The sequence below is a fragment of the Cryptomeria japonica genome, chromosome 2, assembly GCF_030272615.1.
Source record: "Cryptomeria japonica chromosome 2, Sugi_1.0, whole genome shotgun sequence".
Classification (NCBI taxonomy): Eukaryota; Viridiplantae; Streptophyta; class Pinopsida; order Cupressales; family Cupressaceae; genus Cryptomeria; species Cryptomeria japonica.
In genome coordinates, this window is record NC_081406.1 from 599,403,062 (window position 1) to 599,421,590 (window position 18,529).

Consider the following 18,529-nt stretch of genomic DNA (forward strand, 5'->3'; position numbering starts at 1 on the left):
ATCAATAGTCAATATTAGCCTTGAAATTTTCAATAGTTGTTGGCCACTGGAGGCAATATTTGAATACTCTGCCTGCTTCTACAACACAGTCTCTCGTATTTTTAATGTCTTCTGATAATCTATTTTAAGCATGCGCATATTTCTTCTCCATATCATTTTGCATATCATCTTCTGCAACACTCATTGCCTCAAGAGGCTTCTTCAAATGATCCTTAAGCACTTCATTAAGAGCATATGGCAAGATGTTTGAGAGATCATTAAGAGCAATATTGTTTCAGACCAAGTGATCAACTAGAACTTCTTCAATTTGATCCTGATCATAAGAGGGTCGCTCGAGCCACAAATCCCCAATCCTTTTCATCCCATCAACTTCCTTAAGCATACTCAAAATATTCTCAACACTTTAGGGGTCATCTTCCTCTTTACTGCTTTCAACCAAATTTAATTTTCCCTTAGGCATTGAAGATGGTTCCAGATCATCCAGGGAAATAATTTGCTTTCCTTAATCTTCACCTTTTAACTTCTTCATCGGATCTAGAGAAGATACAACAATTCTTCTCTTCGAACTTCTACTGTCGAAGGAGGGAGTCTCCTTAGGAGCACTGATAACACTAGGAACCGGACCAGAGAACAACTTCTTCTGAAGATTTATGAAGTGATTTTCTCATGCCTGATCTTTATTATCCAAACATGCTAGATATCTGAAAATTTTGCTTTCCAATATAGACATTTGATTTTCACATTATATTCTCCTTCAAGGATAAATATCTTGTGAAATAAAGCATTGAACACACAATCAAAGAACCAAACCGGAATGAATATCCCTAATCTTTTGTCATCTTGATATTTTCTGCTAAATTTGTTCTCAACAACTCACACAAATCAAAGTTTTTTCCTTCTTTAACCATTTGATGAGCAACATATACTACAATTGTCGAAGTAGATTTCTGAAATAGATTTTATAAGAGATTCCATATGCCACATACCTTATGACAATGATCGTGTCAATTATTAGGGCCCATTGATCACCTGTGACGCCAATTAGGGTTTCAACTTCTTTGTTCTTGACCAATTTCTTTGCCAGAAGGGGTACATTATCACATAGACCAGAAATTGCACGAATTTCTTCCTTTGAAATATGATACGACTTGTACAACATCATGTAGTCATCCTCAATGCAGTTCAAATGTAACTTAATCAAATATTCATCTGTAAACCAAGTAAATTCGCTCCAAACATCCAAACCCTTAATTCTCTAAATCTTTGATTTGCTACAAACTTTCACTTGATAAAGAATTTCCCAAATTTCTGATTTTATCTTGATTGTATTCTTCTAATTTCACATTCTCAATTTTTTGAACATTCCTACTACTAGATTCGCCTTCAATTGATTTCATTGAATCCATGGAGAAAATATGTGATAAATACCTTTTATGCAAATCTTTGCTTTGAATTTCCTTCTGCTTGTCAAATGCTCTGCTTCTCAATTTCTGACCCAAAAATTAGATATTTACCTTGTTCGATGTGCCTAGGGTTTCACCACCAAAAACTGTCTTATCATCTGATCTTTATAAACCAGCATACACAATCTACCAGATCATATAACAACAACATAAACAACCTTATGTATCTCTTTCACTCAAGGGGGTACACATTAATTTCTCTCTGAAGTTCCCCTTGAGGCAAAGCTACCGGATTAATTTCCGGAGGAAGCAGTACCAGCATCAGACTCAGGTGCAACAAACTCTATTATTTCTTTATTTTTCCAAACCATAAAATTTTTCTTCTTAATTTCTTTAGATTTCACCAGTGCATTCACATTCCTACATTTGTTAGCAAAATGTCCAAACTTGTTGTAATTGTAGCATCTTATAATCCTCTATCCTGAATTCACTGAATTTGCTTTAGATTTGCATTGATTAGTTTTGTGATGAAATTTATAGCATATGTGACAATAACCTTGAAAGGGTTGATTCAAAAGTAATCTATTTACTCCATTCACAAACTGTCTATAGCTTCTACTCATAACTTGATTATTGCAATGATTAGCCTTGTGTCCAAAAATTCCACATGTAAAGCATTAAATATACTGATTTACATTGCGTCTGCAATCTAATAATACCTTTATGTCCAAAATAATTGCATTGAAAACAATAGCCATTGAATGATGAATACCTTTGAGCATTAGATTTCCGAAGTGGAGGTCTGTTTACAACAAGTGTGGGATTCCCGACTTTATTTGAAACTCCTCAGTTAATAGAGACATTCTAATTGGGAAATTATCTTCTTTTGAGCTTGAAGAATTTAGATCTTCTGGAGCTGTAAAGTCTGAACCTGTTTTTCATGCATCATCATCATCATCTACCGGCAAAAGTGATTGGAAAGTCCTATATGCAAAAGAATTGGAAGACATGAGGAAAGAAGATGAAGAATTTGAGCTACTCAAAGCCTTATTTGCTAGAAGAGTACCTAAAGGACCGACAAGAAGTAAGTATGAAGGAAAAGCAATTTTTAAATGTTTTGCATGTAATAAGATTGATCATTTTGCATCTAGATGTCCTGAAAGGAATGCAAGATTTGAGGAAAGAGTTAAGAAATCATTTAAGCCTAACCAGAACAAATATAGATTCAAGAAAAGTAAACAATGCTACATAGCGGATGAGGAAGGAGTAAGTGATGACTCTAGAGATGAACCGACAGAAGACTCTGCTAGTGGATCCGACAATGGAAGGAATGGGTGTTCTATGCTTTAAAGGAAGATGAACCAGAACCGGCTATCATGAATGAAGAAAAGGCCCTAGCAGCAAAAGTTGAAGATAAGGATGAATGGGTAATTGATAGTGGATGCTCACATCATATGACTGGAGATAAAATAAAATTTATGTCCCTTCAAGAATACAATGGCGGTCAAGTCAGATTTGGAGATGACAAAGCATGTATGATCAAAGGTAGAGGTATTATTTCTTTGGATGGCAAGCATAATACTGATAATGTCTATTATGTAGAAGGTTTATAGCATAATCTTTTGAGTGTTGGTCAATTGGTGGACAAGGGTTTCCAACTTCAGTTTAAAGATAGAAAATGCAAAATCATTAACAAGACTAGTTTGGAGATTGCAACCGGTATTCAGATTGGAGGTAATATCTTTCACTTGAACACTGGTAATAAGACATGTTTGATTGCTCATATTGATGAGAGTTGGTTATGGCATAAGAGGTTGTGTCATGTTAATTTTGATTGTAATGTTAAGATCAGTTCAACTAAGGCTATTAGAGATATACCTAAGATTATGAAGCCTCATAATCCGATATGTAAGGAATGTCAATTGGGAAAGCAAGTTAGAAGTTATTTTAAGAGCATACATGATGAATCTAATGATGTACTTGATTTGATTCACACTGACTTATGTGGTCCAGCAAGGACTAGAATCTTTTAAGGTGATAGGTATTTCATGTTGATTATTGATGACTATTCTAGGATGATGTGGGTGACTTTTCTAAGGGAGAAGTCTGAAGCCTTTGAGAAATTCAAGATCTTTAAAGCAAAGGTTGAAACAGAAACTAGATTGAAAATCAAATGTCTAAGATCAGATCAAGGCGGTGAGTTCACTTCTCATGAATTTAACAGTTATTGTGAGACAAATGGAATTAGGAGACAGTTATCTGCACCTCAGACTCCTCAATAGAATGGAATAGTAGAAAGAAAGAACAAAACCATTTTGGATGCAGCAAGATCTATGATGATGGAAGCCAAATTGCTTCACATCTACTGGAGAGAAGCGGTGAGTACATCAGTCTACACATTCAATAGAGTTCACATCAAAGGTGAAAACGGTAAGACCCCTTATGAATTATGGTTTGGACATACACCTACTGTTAAATATTTCAGAAATTTTGGATGTAAATGCTATATCAAAAGAGATGATTCAATTGGAAAGTTTGATCCTAGATGTGATGAAGGGATATTTCTTGGTTATTAAATTCAAAGCAAAGCATATAGATGTTATAACAAAAGATTGCAGAAAATTGTGGAGAGTGCTAATGTGAAAGTGGATGAGCAATACAGAAATCAATCTATATCATATGACAGGGAACCGGCAGTGGAAATGATCATAACTGAACCGACAATGCCTCAACCGGTACAGGAAACTGAGACAGTTACACCAGCACAATCAATCGTAACTGATGATCAGAGCAGTGAACTTGAAGTTCAAAAGACACCAAGGTATGTAAGATTAAATCATTCTGAAGATCAAATCATTGGAGATAGGAACAAGGGATTTATGACAAGAAGAAGACTGGCAAATGGAGAGGTATGTCTTATTTCTCAAATTGAACTGGCATTTGTTATTGAAGCTTGTAAAGGTAAACATTGGTTAAAAGCTATGGAAGATGAATTATATCAGATAGAGAAAAATGAAACTTAGACTTTAGTTCCCCAGCCTAAAAATAAGAATTTTATTGGAACTAAATGGGTTTTTAGGAATAAATTGAATGAGGATGGTCAAGTTATAAGAAACAAGGCTAGATTGGTTTGTAAAGGATATTCCCAAATGGAAGGAATTGATTATGGTGAGACATTTGCACCTGTAGCTAGAATTGAAGCTGTTAGACTATTTCTTGCCTATGCAACTTATAAGAACTATAAGGTTTATCAAATGGATGTTAAATGTGCATTTTTGAATGGTGAACTTGAGAAAGAAGTATGCATTGAGCAACCTGGTGGATTTTCACTAATAGATGATAAAGATATGGTTTGCAGATTGAAGAAAGCTTTATATGGATTGAAACAAGCTCCTAGAGCTTGGTATGCAAGGTTGGATAAATATCTTTTGAAGCTTGGTTTTACTAAAGGCGGTGCTGATAGTAACTTATATTATAAGATCACTGATGATGATATTTTGATTATTGAAGTATTTGTTGATGATATCATTTTTGGAGGAGAAGATAAATTGTGCATGGAATTTGCTAACAATATGAAGAATGAATTTGAAATGTCCATGATTGGTGAGATGAAATTTTTCTTAGGTTTGCAGATTACTCAAACTGACAAAGGCATTTTTATCTGTCAAACTAAGTATCTGAGGGAATTGTTGAAGAAGTTTGGTATGGATAATTCCAAACCGGTAAGTACTCCTATGGTGACAAGTGAGAAATTATCTATCAAGGATACTTCTACACCGGTAAATTTGACAAGGTATAAGTCTATGATTGGTGGTTTGTTATATTTAACTCAGACTAAACCATATATTATGAATGCAATAAGTATTGTTTCAAGATATCAAAGTAATCCTAAAGAAAATCATGAATGTGTAGTAAAGAGGATATTCCGATATTTGCAAGGAACAACAAAATATGGCTTATGGTATTCTAAAAATGATGTTTTCACTTTATGTACATATACTGACTCAGATTGGGCAGGAGACACTGATGACAGGAAAAACACTTCTGGTGGAGCTTTCTTTCTTGGAAACAAACTGGTTTCATGGATCAACAAAAAATAGTCATGCATTTCTTTATCTACTGCAGAAGCTGAATATGTTGCAGCAACAACTAATTGCACTCAAGTCTTGTGGATGAAGCAAATGTTGAAGGATATCAAGGTAAATTGTAGTGAACCGGTAGTTATCTACTGTGATAACTCTGCAACTATTGACATGTCTAAGAATCCTGTATTTCACTCTAAGAATAAGCATATATCAATAAAGTATAACTTTCTGAAGGACAAGGTAGAAGGAAAGGAAGTGTGAGAGTTGAGAAATACAACACCACAAAAGCCTAAAGATTTCTGCAAGTTGAATAACCCGTTACAAGAAGAAGCAAATAACAAAAAACCAATACACAGAAAATATGCTCAAAAAGATGAGAGCTCAATATTCACAAAATGTGTAATGTGATAATGAAATAATACAAAGGAAAAGAATCCAACCTCTAATAGGTCAAGAAACCCTAAAAAGGAAAACTTAGTCTTGCACATAATAATTAATAAAAGAATTAATTATTATGCATCTAAAGCTAGCTTAAGTGTAAAAGAGATAAAGGGAACTTAAATAATTAAACAAATATTGTTTAATTAATCAAGTAAATACCCAAATACTCTAACACCCCCCCTTAAGCTAGACTTAGGGAGAAGCTAAAACCTAGAACAACTACTGAAAGCAAGAAAGATGGATCCCGGCAACAAGGCCTGATCAGGTACCCAAACACAACCAAATCTCTATGAACCGGAGAAATAGAGAAAACCACGTGGGGAAAAAACTCTAGTCCAAACAGAGATGGAAAAGGCAAGAAGAAGTACTGAAAAAGCCTCCAAACACGAATGTTCCAAAAAAATAGGAACAAGAGAAGATCAGAAGAATCACTAAAGCATGAAGAACCTGCAAACACTGTCAAAGAATAACTGTTGATCTGAAGAACCTCCACTAAAAAGAGAACATGACCAGGTAGAGAAGATTGTAATCTGTATGAGTGCCCTCAAATGACACTACTTGAATCAGAAGGCAAACAAAGGCAAACAATTGAACTCGAAGATACAGATGGCATGAGAAACCAAAGCTTGAAGAGCTGATCAATCGAATCATGGAAGCATTAGAACCAACAGGACAAACCTCCCCATAATGTTGAAAAGGGAGAGGGACAGGTACACTGAAAAGAATGGCCAACAAGAACTGCACGACGAAGAACTAGGAACATCGAAGGCGCAGAGAAAGTACACAGTGTCGTGGAAGGAACACTCGCTTGACACATAGCATGAGGCGAATGTCGTGGAAGGAACACTCACTGGACAAAGGTAGATGGAAAACAAGGCAAACATCAACCCCCTCATGGCACTTTATAAGTAGTACATGTACAACAAGGCACAAGATGTGCAAGATCCCAAGTAAACAATGCATGATAGCACTCTATCTCAGTGTGTTTGCATAAATAAAATGCTACAATGATAAGAAGAAACAAAAGACTGGAAACAGAAAGAACAACAAAAAATGAGACATCCTACTTAGAGAAAAAGATCCCAAGACCTGAAACATCCAAGATATTTACCAGAGTGTTGAAAAGCAAAAAACTGAATAAAATATACCTGAAGCAAAATCTGGAGAGAAAACTCATATGAATGGAAAGTACACAGAACAAGCTTTCCAACAATATAAAGTTTTTCAAAAAATGGAGTTCGGTTGCTCAAGTTATGTCTCCTGGAGTGCAAAAAAGAACCTCCGGCTTGGATAGCAAAAAACGCCATCAAAAAAACAAAATCAAAAGTTCAAACCTCCAGATCCGAGTAGAGCTCAAAAAGAGCTTTCCGGCACCTATTCATTTTCATAAAACTGACTCCATTTGCCCAAGTTACGGTCAAAAGAAAAAAAACCCTCTTGTAGGGTATAAAGACGCATTTGCAGGTATAGTCGTACGGATTTTTTTGCCTTGTAAAACATGCCACTGAAAAAATCATGGCCCAGATGCCCTTGTCACCGAAATAGGTCAAATTATATATCAAAATGACTGGAAATGCCCTTTGGAAGCCAACGATGTGGTCTTTTTTGGCCCAAAATGCTCGAATTGTTTTTTTTTTAATGATTTTTCAAATGAATTTCTCAAAATTCGTGCCAAAAAAAAGTCCAGAACCCAAATTTGTCAAAATTTGACAAATTTTATGTGGAAATGGGGGGTTTATGGGCGTTTTGAGCTCAACGGTGAGGTCCATTTGAGCCCAAAATGATTAAAAAAAAAAAAAAACAGCTACCCCAGATCCAATAAAAAAAACTCTGAGAAAGCTTGAAACCCTCCTCTAGAAAATCTTTTGAAAAATTAGGAACAAGCAACAGCAGATGTAGGCTCTAGTACCATGTGAGAGTTGAGAAATACAACACCACAGGAGCCTAAAGATCTCTGCAAGCTGAATAACCTGTTACAAAGAGAAGCAAGGAAGCAAATAACAAAAAAACAATACACAGAAAATATACTCAAAAAGATGAGAGCTCAATATTCACAAAATGTGTAATGTGATAATGGAGTAATACAAAGGAAAAGAATCCAACCTCTAATAGGTCAAGAAACCCTAAAAAGGAAAACCTAGGCTTGCACATAATAATTAATAAAAGAATTAATTATTATGCACCTAAAGTTAGCTTAAGTGTAAAAGAGATAAATGGAACTTAAATAATTAAACAAATATTGTTTAATTAATCAAGTAAATACCTGAATACTCTAACAGGAAGTCAAATTTGTTTATGTGAACACTAAAGAACAGATTGCAAATATATTCACTAAACCACTGTCTAAGGAATCATTTGAGTATTTGAGAGATAGGTTGGAGGTTTCTGCCCCTTCGGTGGGGACTTGATTGATGCAGTTTGTCATTAGTCCGGTATGCATTATCAGAGATATTATTCATTCTGGCACTGATGATTGGTGCTACTACTCAGGGGGAGTAGTTAGCTTTGAGATTCAGAGGTCTACATTATTGCTTTGATATTTGTGTCAGATTTCTGGCATTGATGTCAAAGGGGGAGAGATAGTGATGTGAAAAATAAATTCAAAACTTTACAAAGATACCATTCACAGAGGGAGATTGTTGGCATTATGGATACCAATTGTTGGGATCCAAGAACACTGAGAGGGGGGGGGTGAATCAATGTTCTTCCGGTAATATAAGATTTTATCATTTTATACCATACACATATAAACCGGTAAACAAATAAACATATAATTTGAAGCAAATAAACCATCCACATAAATGAACACCATAACACACATAATTTATGAGTGGAAAACCTCAAAGAGGAAAAACCACGGTGGGATTTGTGACCCACAATATCAATTCACTAGCCATATGAAAGGATATTACATATAATGGGGGCCTGCACATGCAGGAAGGCACACTGTTCAACACTAAAGAGTCTCATTGACTACAAGCTTCTGCTGAGGTAAAACAATGAAAATGAACTCACAAAATGCATCTGCTATGCCAAATAGAGTTCCGGTTCTAGCTCTTCTCTGTATCAGTTCATAAACCCTGAACACTACTACTGGTATCTCTTATCCTCCAAGAATGCTTTCCAAACTATCTACAGATCATTGCATGATATAACATTCACATACAAATGATCTATCATACATATACTTCGCATTATACAGTTCTGCTATATTCTCTTATGTCACACACTCTTCAAAATGACCTAGCAGACTGACCTACATACCCATTACAAACAATATGCCTTATGTCGGCTTACAATACATTACAAAAGATATTCAATGTTGGCCTCGATAATAATTACAAAAAGATTTTCTAAATAAATCTTCCTTGATGTCGGCTTCCTTGAAGTATTGATGTCGGTGCCGGTGCCAGTGTAATCCTGGATACTCCAATGCTGGTGTCTGCCGGTAAATGTCTCCTAATGCTGGTATATGACTTCCATATGATCTTGTTGCCATCAATGACAACAAAATGAATCCGATGAGTATCAATTGCCAACACAAAACTCCTTTGTATAGGGTTTTTCATGCATCAACTTCACTTGCGCTTTTCATGCATTAAGTTCACTTGAGCTTTCCATGCATCAAGTTCACTTTATCTTTGTTTTCTTATAAATATAGATATATAATAATAATAATAATCTATATATAGATATATTTAATATTAAAAGATGAAATTTTTATTGTAAAGAAGAATCTATATATATATAGATATATTTAATATTAACACGAGATTTCTATTTGTAAAGAAGAATAAAAATCTTTAATTATTATTATATTTTTAAATGAAATAATAATATTATCAACCAAAAGATATAAATCTTTTGTTTTTTAATCAATTTAAATACGTAAAACATATGAAAACAATAACATTAATTTGTAAAAAAAAATCATTTACTTTTCACACCAAGTCATTTTTAAAAAGGTAAGCAAATTTGCATGCCTATGAGCTAATAAAATAAGGAAAATAAGGGTTGTGACAGAATCTAGTTTCTAAATTACTAATTAAAAAAAATAAAAAATGGTTAAGGTTAAGAGGGTGAAATGTTGAGCACATGCAAAAGTTTTCTTATTTTCATCACTAAAATATAGTAGTGTTTGGTGAGATGACTTGTGAAGGTGTGAAAAAATATTGTACTATTGTTATCAAATAGTTGGGTTGTATTTAGGCAGTCAAACACTTAGTTGGATGGGATTGTGTGGATTACTTGTTGAGTTTCACTAGTTCATAATAAATATGACAACTTGATTGCATCTCTTTGTCATTTCTTTAACTGGAAAATATTATAGCACAAAGATGTTTTTTTCCATCATACAAGAATGGTGAAATTAGCAACAAATATAAGGAATTATTCACTAGGTTCTTCCCTTGTTGAAATACGGAACACACAATTGTGGGAAAATTTAGTCGCTCCTTAGTATATTAGTTGTAGCAGTTGTAGTGATACTATGGGTGAAGCCCTTTCCTTCCTATAGTGGACTCTATAGGCCGGAATAGTCTCGGTGTGGGGGTGTGGAATAGTCTTGGAAAGTGGGATAGCGTACTCAATCCCCCTACCTACAGAATTATGATAGATGAATGGAATGGTGAGTTTGAGTATATAGATGGCAATTATATAACTTCTAGAAATCAAAACCTTAGAACTCTTCAAGATACCTACAAGGACAATCATACATGGTACCTTCATGAACAATTATCCATTTACATGTTGTTTTTTGTAATCAAAATTTTACAATGAGCATACTTGCCAAGAATAACTCTTAAGCCACCTTTTGTATAAATTTTTATTTATTCAAATTCTCTATGGACCCTATTGGGGAACTTCTTGCCTTGATCTCACAACTTGATTTACCGTTAGCTTGAAATCAGCTCTAGATTACTCATGTAGTAGGTCATCTTTCACCTTGCCATTCTATTGCTCCATCTTTGCACACTGACGAGCTCACCATGGGGGATTCTCCTCCTACTTCCCTTTTTTCTGAGAATTTGGAAGATAACATCTCCTAAGAAGAAGGAATAAGGTGCTTCCTAATTCATTTTCCCAAACTCATGCTCAAGTATTGGGTGAGAGGCCAATTCATTTTAGGCTTGGGATTGTCTAAGTGGAACCCTGAGAGTCTTAACTCTCTCTTTTGTTTGTTGTTATTCAGCAACTTGGCTGCAACTATTCATCTTTCTTTTAATTGTGTTGTTTATGGCTAGCTTGGGCTTATTTTGCCTAACATTTTGGTAGCCTTTGTAAAGGGTTGGGACCCTTGTTTCCTATTTAATCTAATCAATTTTTTCTCTTCCCTAATGAATTGCAAGTTAGTCCTCAATGGTTATAGTTGTAGTACATACTCTTTTATGCACTCAATTAATAGCAACCAACTAGAAAGCAAAACGATAGAGGATTTGGTGTATGTGCATTTCACACTTTTGTGTTTCAAAACACAAAAAGAAGCCAAATACAATGTTAAGGTAACAAAACATTTGAATGTAATGTTAGAGCATCCTAATTTTGATTATTTTAAAGCACACAATTATTGATTGAGATTAAACAAAAACATGATGGTGCCATATAAGATCTACATAGTTTAGCTAGGAGAAATGATCCAATTATTGAACACCCTCAATTTAGGATCTAATAAATATGTCATATGCCCTCCAAATATTGTATAAATAAGAACAACCTATAATATTTTTTACTTATATTATCATTTTTAAAATTTTATATATATTTATTTTAATATATTTTATTAAGAAACCAATTATTATACATCTTTTATCATCTTCTACAACTTTGTTACTTAGTATTTTATAAAGTAAGAGTAATGTCATGTCATCAGAGCAAATGGAGAAGCTGAAAGGAAGCAAAGTGTGGTGGCAGTGGATGCAAGTTTAAAAGTAAAACAATTAGAAGGCCAAGCGAATGGGTTGGCTCCTTTTGAGGGCCTATCATTTTTTGGCAATATTCAACATTGAGAAGCATTGGCAAATCATTAGGGAAATATTCAATCTTCCCTGAAATCAACACGCTCTTCCTTCCACTTCTCGCAAATTAGTAGAGATGTGATTTCTCTCTAGTCTTCAAACAGTCATAGATTTATAGTAGGCGATGAGGTGTGGAACAACCTCTAGATAATGAAAAGGTAACATTTCAATCCTAATGTTTTAATGCAGAACTTCTAGCTAAGGAATGTAGAAGTTTTTAGAATGTACTGGAACTCTTGGTTGAAGGATGCAGCCTTGTGCCACCAACTGGTGAGTTGCTTATTATCCGAACTGAATAGTCCTTATGAGCAACAGGGTGAGGAGGCAAATAATAGAAGAAAGGTGGGGATATGGATCAAATGAAAGAGCCCAAAGGGCAGGGTACAATGTTTTCAAAGAAAAGTAATCCGCAGGATCTACAAGAATCCAGGGGAGCTTATGAAACTGGTTTCTTGGATCTTAGGAAGATAGATCTTAAATTATTAGTTGTTTCCTCAGAAAATCAGGCAGAATGCTCGAAGCAGCTACAGTTGAGAGAGGTAGATCCTTTCTCCTTTGAGAACTTTGCCATAGATTATGGAGGGGAAAGTGAGGAGGAGATTTAGCATTATATGGAACTTCCATGTCACTTCCTCAATACAATGCGACTCCCTTGGTTTAATGATATATGCCTTTGTAGGATGGTCGACCAAATGTCTTTTTGTATAATATATCTTATGCTTTTTTCAATGTGTATGGCCAACTGCTGGGTAATATGGCTAGGTTTATTCCAGTGACCAGCAAATAAAATATTTTATTTTGGAAATAACATCTGTAAAATATAAATAACTAGCAATTGCATCTTGGTATGCATTGGGTACGTCTAAGACATGCGGATGGTCAATTAGGAAAAATATTGGTATATTTTTTGCGCACATTTGTGTAGTAGATGAGGTCCATTGATAGGTCATTTATCAAATGATTTATTTCTGAAACAAAGGTCTTGATGGAGAAGTAATAGCTTCAAATCAACTATGCATCCATTTATAGGGATCCAAACAAACTGAAACAAAACCTCTAAATCAGAAAGATACTCAAACTCAACTAACAATAAGGTTACGTTTTCACAATAGGGAAAGAGGGGGAGAGAGAGGGAGAGATAGGGGTAGAAAGAGGGAGAGATAAAGGGGTGAGTGAGAGGGAGAGGGTAAGGAGATAGGGATAGAGAGGGAGATATGGATAGGGATATATCCTTCGTAAGTGTTTTTGTCCTTAGAAAAAATCTGAACCAAAACTCTGTAAACAAAAGTTTTTTGGAAATTCAAATGGATGAATGTGGGGTAGATCCCATAAATCGTAATCATTCTCATTCATTGATATTGTTGTAAAGAGCCAATGGATATGATTGTGAATGACCTAATTAAGCTTGAAAGTCAACAATACCATATGTTGCAATGAAATCCATAATTTCCCAAACCCACCTTAAAATGTTGTCCAATTTCCAAGTCTTGGAGTCCTTGTTCTAGATTGAATTTATTGTTTATTAAATCTCCTTCAATGACGAGGTGCATTATAGACCACGCTTTAGCCAATGAGTGTCCCATCACAAAATCTTAAGCCCCTATTTTGTTCTTAGTTCCCAATCCAACTTATAAAGCTTGGGCCTTTGCTCCGATGTTAACTCAATACAAGTTTGACAACCTAAAATCACTAATCACACATCCAACCCCACTAGGACCGAAATTATCTCTTGAGGCTCCCTTAAAGTTGAGTTTGAAGAAACCATTCTAAGGAGGTGAAATGTCCCCTTTCTCAAAGCCCTAGTTTTTGCCCTAAAAATTACAAATTCAAGTACTTTAATAAATGGAATAGAAATATTATTTACCATTTAGATCCTGATTGAGGCCCCTCAATCATGTTAGATATAAAATCAATCATTCCTAATAGGGCTAGGGACATTATTGTAAATTACATAATATACATGTGGGATTCCCTTAAGGCTTTTCCCAACAACCCATCGTCATTATGGATCACCACTTGGGAGATCACACAAGGCACCTTGAGCCATTTCATCCAGCCTAGGAGCACGAAATGACATCCATCATTCGGCCTCCCAACCCCACTTGGGGTGTCTCTACCAGAATGGCTTCCTTGCTACTTGCATTCCTCATATGCACTATGTCCCCTCCATAATGGGGCAGTAGATTAGCTGAAAGCTTGTAATGTCCCCACTTTGAAATAGAATTTAATAATAAATGATAATAAAAAAATTAAAATGTTAAAAATTAAATTAAAATATAAAATAATATAATTAAATATGATTAATTAAGAATTTAATTAAGTTAATGAAAAGTCAAAAGACATGAAAGGAAAAGTTGTGACTCCCTCAACAATGAGATATAAAAGGGAGAAGAGAACCTCATTTGAGAGGTGGGATAATTTGGAAATGGAAAGTGCATATCTGATTTAAATAATAAGTGTACATCTGATTATGAAAGGTTGTGTCCCTTTCAAAGAGTAGAAATAATGAAGAGTTGCACTCTTTCAAAGGGTGCTAATGGTGAAAGGGTATGTCTCTTGCCAAAGGGCATACATGATGAAGAGGTGTGACCTCTCCCTCAAATTGAGAGATATAAAGGGGAGGAAATCGCTGAGGAAAAATCACATCTGGACTTCAGTTTGAATATACGCTGCTCTAATCACTAGCCATTGGTTGACATCCACTGGATACGATTTCCTTAGGCCGAGAATACGCGTCTAGGATCAGTTTACAGGAATTCCGCTGCGATCTTGCCAAGGTACACATAATTTACACATAAATATATATTTAATGCAAGTCATCCATAATACGGCAAAATACAACATCAGTAATTTAATTCATGATTACTAGAATAAATCATAAAGGGGATGTCAAATATATCAGTGTTTTAATAAAATCACAATAATTCAATAATTAATTTCTTATCTATAACACATGTATGAATCCAAAACTATTTGTTCTTTATCATACAAACTCTTATCTGTAACTAGCAAATGAACAAGTTGGAACAATTAAACAAGACATAAACAAATTGTTAATCCTTAATATGAAAGTAGTCGGAAGGTTGTATGAATGAATAGGGAAAGGCCTGTGTAAAACCATCGGGCATCTATCCCAAGATGGGTAGAGATCAGCAACCCATGTAAGACCTTAAGGGTGTTGTCCCAAAATTAGGACTGGGCTTGGATCCAAAACCCCGAGGGAATCGTCACGTTGAGGTATCAAAGCGTCCTATTCAAGATCATAATCCTTTCCAAACTTACATTGGTAGTAAGGTTTTTAAGTCGAACTCCATCGTGATGTTAATTTCTATTTGCTTTGAGAATACTGAAATTATGTCGTCTTAAGTGGTTAAACTTACTTGGGGACATTACAAAAGCTTTAAAGGAATCATTTTATATCTATTTTATTATGCATAGACAACATAGTAGCAAGAATAACATATATAAATATATATAACAGTAGCAATATGTTAACTATGTAATATTCCTACTTTTTATCAAATGGGAGACCAATAATACTTTGGTCAATTCAAAATGATATGCATTATACTTCATACCAAAATACTTGACCACTATGTAAACTATTGTCTAATTTATTAATAATGAGACCACAAATCTCTTGCTTGATTGAATGCTTATTCTCTCTTCTTCAATCATGATCCCTTGATAGATTAATTCAATGCCTTCTTTAAATGATGCCTCCTTCACTTTATACCCTTCATGGAGAAAAATGGTCACACCCTTTGGTTATGAAAATATATTTTTGTTTGGCAACAATTGTTGCCCTTTCACTTCTTGTTTAATTTTTACGTATTTCTCACTTCTCAAATCTATTTTTACTGCTTTTCAAATATGCTTATATCCCATTTAAGATTTGCATATCTTCTTTTCCTAGATCTACATATCTTATTTTCTCCTTTCCTTCTCAATTCTTATTTCAAATCCCTCCATATACTTGTGATCCGAATCTTCTCTAGATCTCCTCTAATTCCACTTCTCATTCTGTGCATTCTATTTGATCCTTCTTCCCTTATATATCTTCTAATGTGAGGGAAAGGTCACACTTCTTCATCATGTCCACCTTTTGGCAAGAGTCACAACCATTCACAATTAGCCCCCATTGAAAGAGTACAACTCTTCATAATTTTTGCCCTTTTGAAAGAGTCACTTCCTTATTACTTCCCATTCTTTTCTTCTTCTCTTAATCCTTCCTTGATTCACATGCTCCCTTCTTTCTTCCTTTCTCCATATCCCACCATTAAAATGAAGTTCTCTTCTCCCTTTTATATCTCATGTTTGAGGGAGTCATAACTTTTCATTTCATGCCTTTTTGACCATTCATTAAACTTAACTAAATTTTCAGTATTTTAATTTTATTATTTTATATTTTTATTCTAATTTTAATTTTATTCTATTATATTTTAATTTTATTATTAACATTTATTATTAAATCCTGTTTCAAAATGGAGACATTATAGGGAGTTTCCATCTAACCTATGCTCTACCCTCCTTTATAAATTTAATGCTAATTGCCCCATGATTGGAATTATTTAGAATAGAATTATTAAATATAAGTAATTCTATAGTAAATTTTGTTTATTATAAGCTTTGTTTCATTGTTTCTTCATTTGTTTATATTGAATTTGAATTTGAGCCCAAAATAAATCACTCAACTACCAAACTCAAACCCCATAGTAGTTCCAAAACCATCAACTTGGGGATTATTGCATTCCAAGCAGTGTCGTCATGCCCACTAATTTAATCAACAAGCAAGCCCATAGTGGTGTATGACTTCTTCAAACAAGATTTCTTGAGCCTCCATAATAGAATGTGTGTAACCATGCACACAAATGGCAAAGATAAATGGTCTTGCTAACCACATATGCAAAATCACATGCAGGGAAAGTCCCAAGTATTCATTACGTGTTCACAAGTAACACACTCATGTAAGTAGAGTAGTGAATTGGGCCTAAATTCAATCATTGTATGTGTTGAATGTGAAACCCAATAGTCACTTTGTTTCCCCCCATAACTTTTGGCTCTTCACATTCAGAATAATGTTGTTATAATTGTATGTAATCGTCTAAAAATAGTGAATAGAAGTTATTACCTTGCTTGAGAGTGGATGTAGCCTTTATGGTGAACCAATATAAATTTGTGGTGTCTTGTTCTTGTTTTTTGAATCTCTTTTTCTATTATTTATTTTCATTAATCTGCTCTTGATTGTTTAACAATTGGTATCAAAGTTGGATGTGTTTAGCAAGAGAGATTCGAGTTTTGAGTGGAAGCAATGTCGACCAAAGAAGGAAAGGTCGAAAGGTTCAATGGCCACAATTATCCATTATGAAAAATGCAAATGGAGGATTATTTATACTAGAAAGATTTGTGGCGATGATTACATGGTAAAGAAAAGAAACCAGCATGTATGTTAGATGAAGATTGGGGTATTTTGAACAAAAAAGCATTGGGAGCAATTCGATTTTGCTTATCTCCATCTATAGCATTTAACATATCTAAAGCAACAACAACTATTGATTTGATGAGTATTTTGGATAAGCTATAAGAAAAACCTTCAACATTGAATAATGTATTTTTAATAAAGTGGTTGTTTATTATGAAAGTGGTTGAAGGTGGTTCTGAACATTTCAATAATTTTAACAGTTAACAGTCAATTAGCTTATGTGAAAAAAAAGTTTTGATGAAGAAGTTTGGGCCCTATTAATTTTGTCCTCTTTGCCAGAAAGCTAGAATAGCTTGGTTATGGTAGTTAGTAACTTTGTTTTTAGTTTAAATACTTTAAAATTTGATGATGTTGTGAGTGTAATTCTAAGTGAGGAAATGTGAAGGAAGAGCACAGGTGAGACTCCAACATCAGGTAATGCATTGATTGCAGATGACAAGGGAAAATCAAAAGAAAGAGGGAAGAGTCCAAGAGATCATGAGGAAGGTCAAAATCCAAAGGTAGAGATGGTGGTTATTGGTATTTTGACAAGCAAGGCCACATCAAAAGGAATTGTTGATCTTATAAGACTGTAAATCACCCAAAAGAAGAGGAAGCCAATGTAGCATACCATATAAGATGTTGGTGTTCTTATTTTAACCGAAGAAGAAACTACAACCGATGGTTGGGTGCTTGATTCAAAGCATCTTTTCATGTAACTTCATGTAAGAAGTATTTTTAAAATCAGCATATTGGTAACTTCAGTAAAGTTTTTCTTGGTAACAATAAATCTTGTGATATTGTTGGCAAAGGGATATTTCATTGAAACTAAAATATGGAAATAGTTGGTTGTTGCAAGATGTTAGATATGTTCCCCCAACTCAAATAAAATTTAATTTTTGCTGGTCAATTCGATTCTCAAGGATGTAAAGTCAATTTTGAATCCAATAGATCGAAAGTAATGAAAGGTGCCTTGGTAATTGCTCAGGGGCAGCAAATTAGGCACATTGTATGTATTAGAGGGTTACGCTAAAGTGGGAGTTGTCCATCCTATGTCGGTTCTTTCATTGCCTACGCAATCTCAATCATTGTGTGAGGTTTTGGCTACTCGAAAGAGGTGGTTGG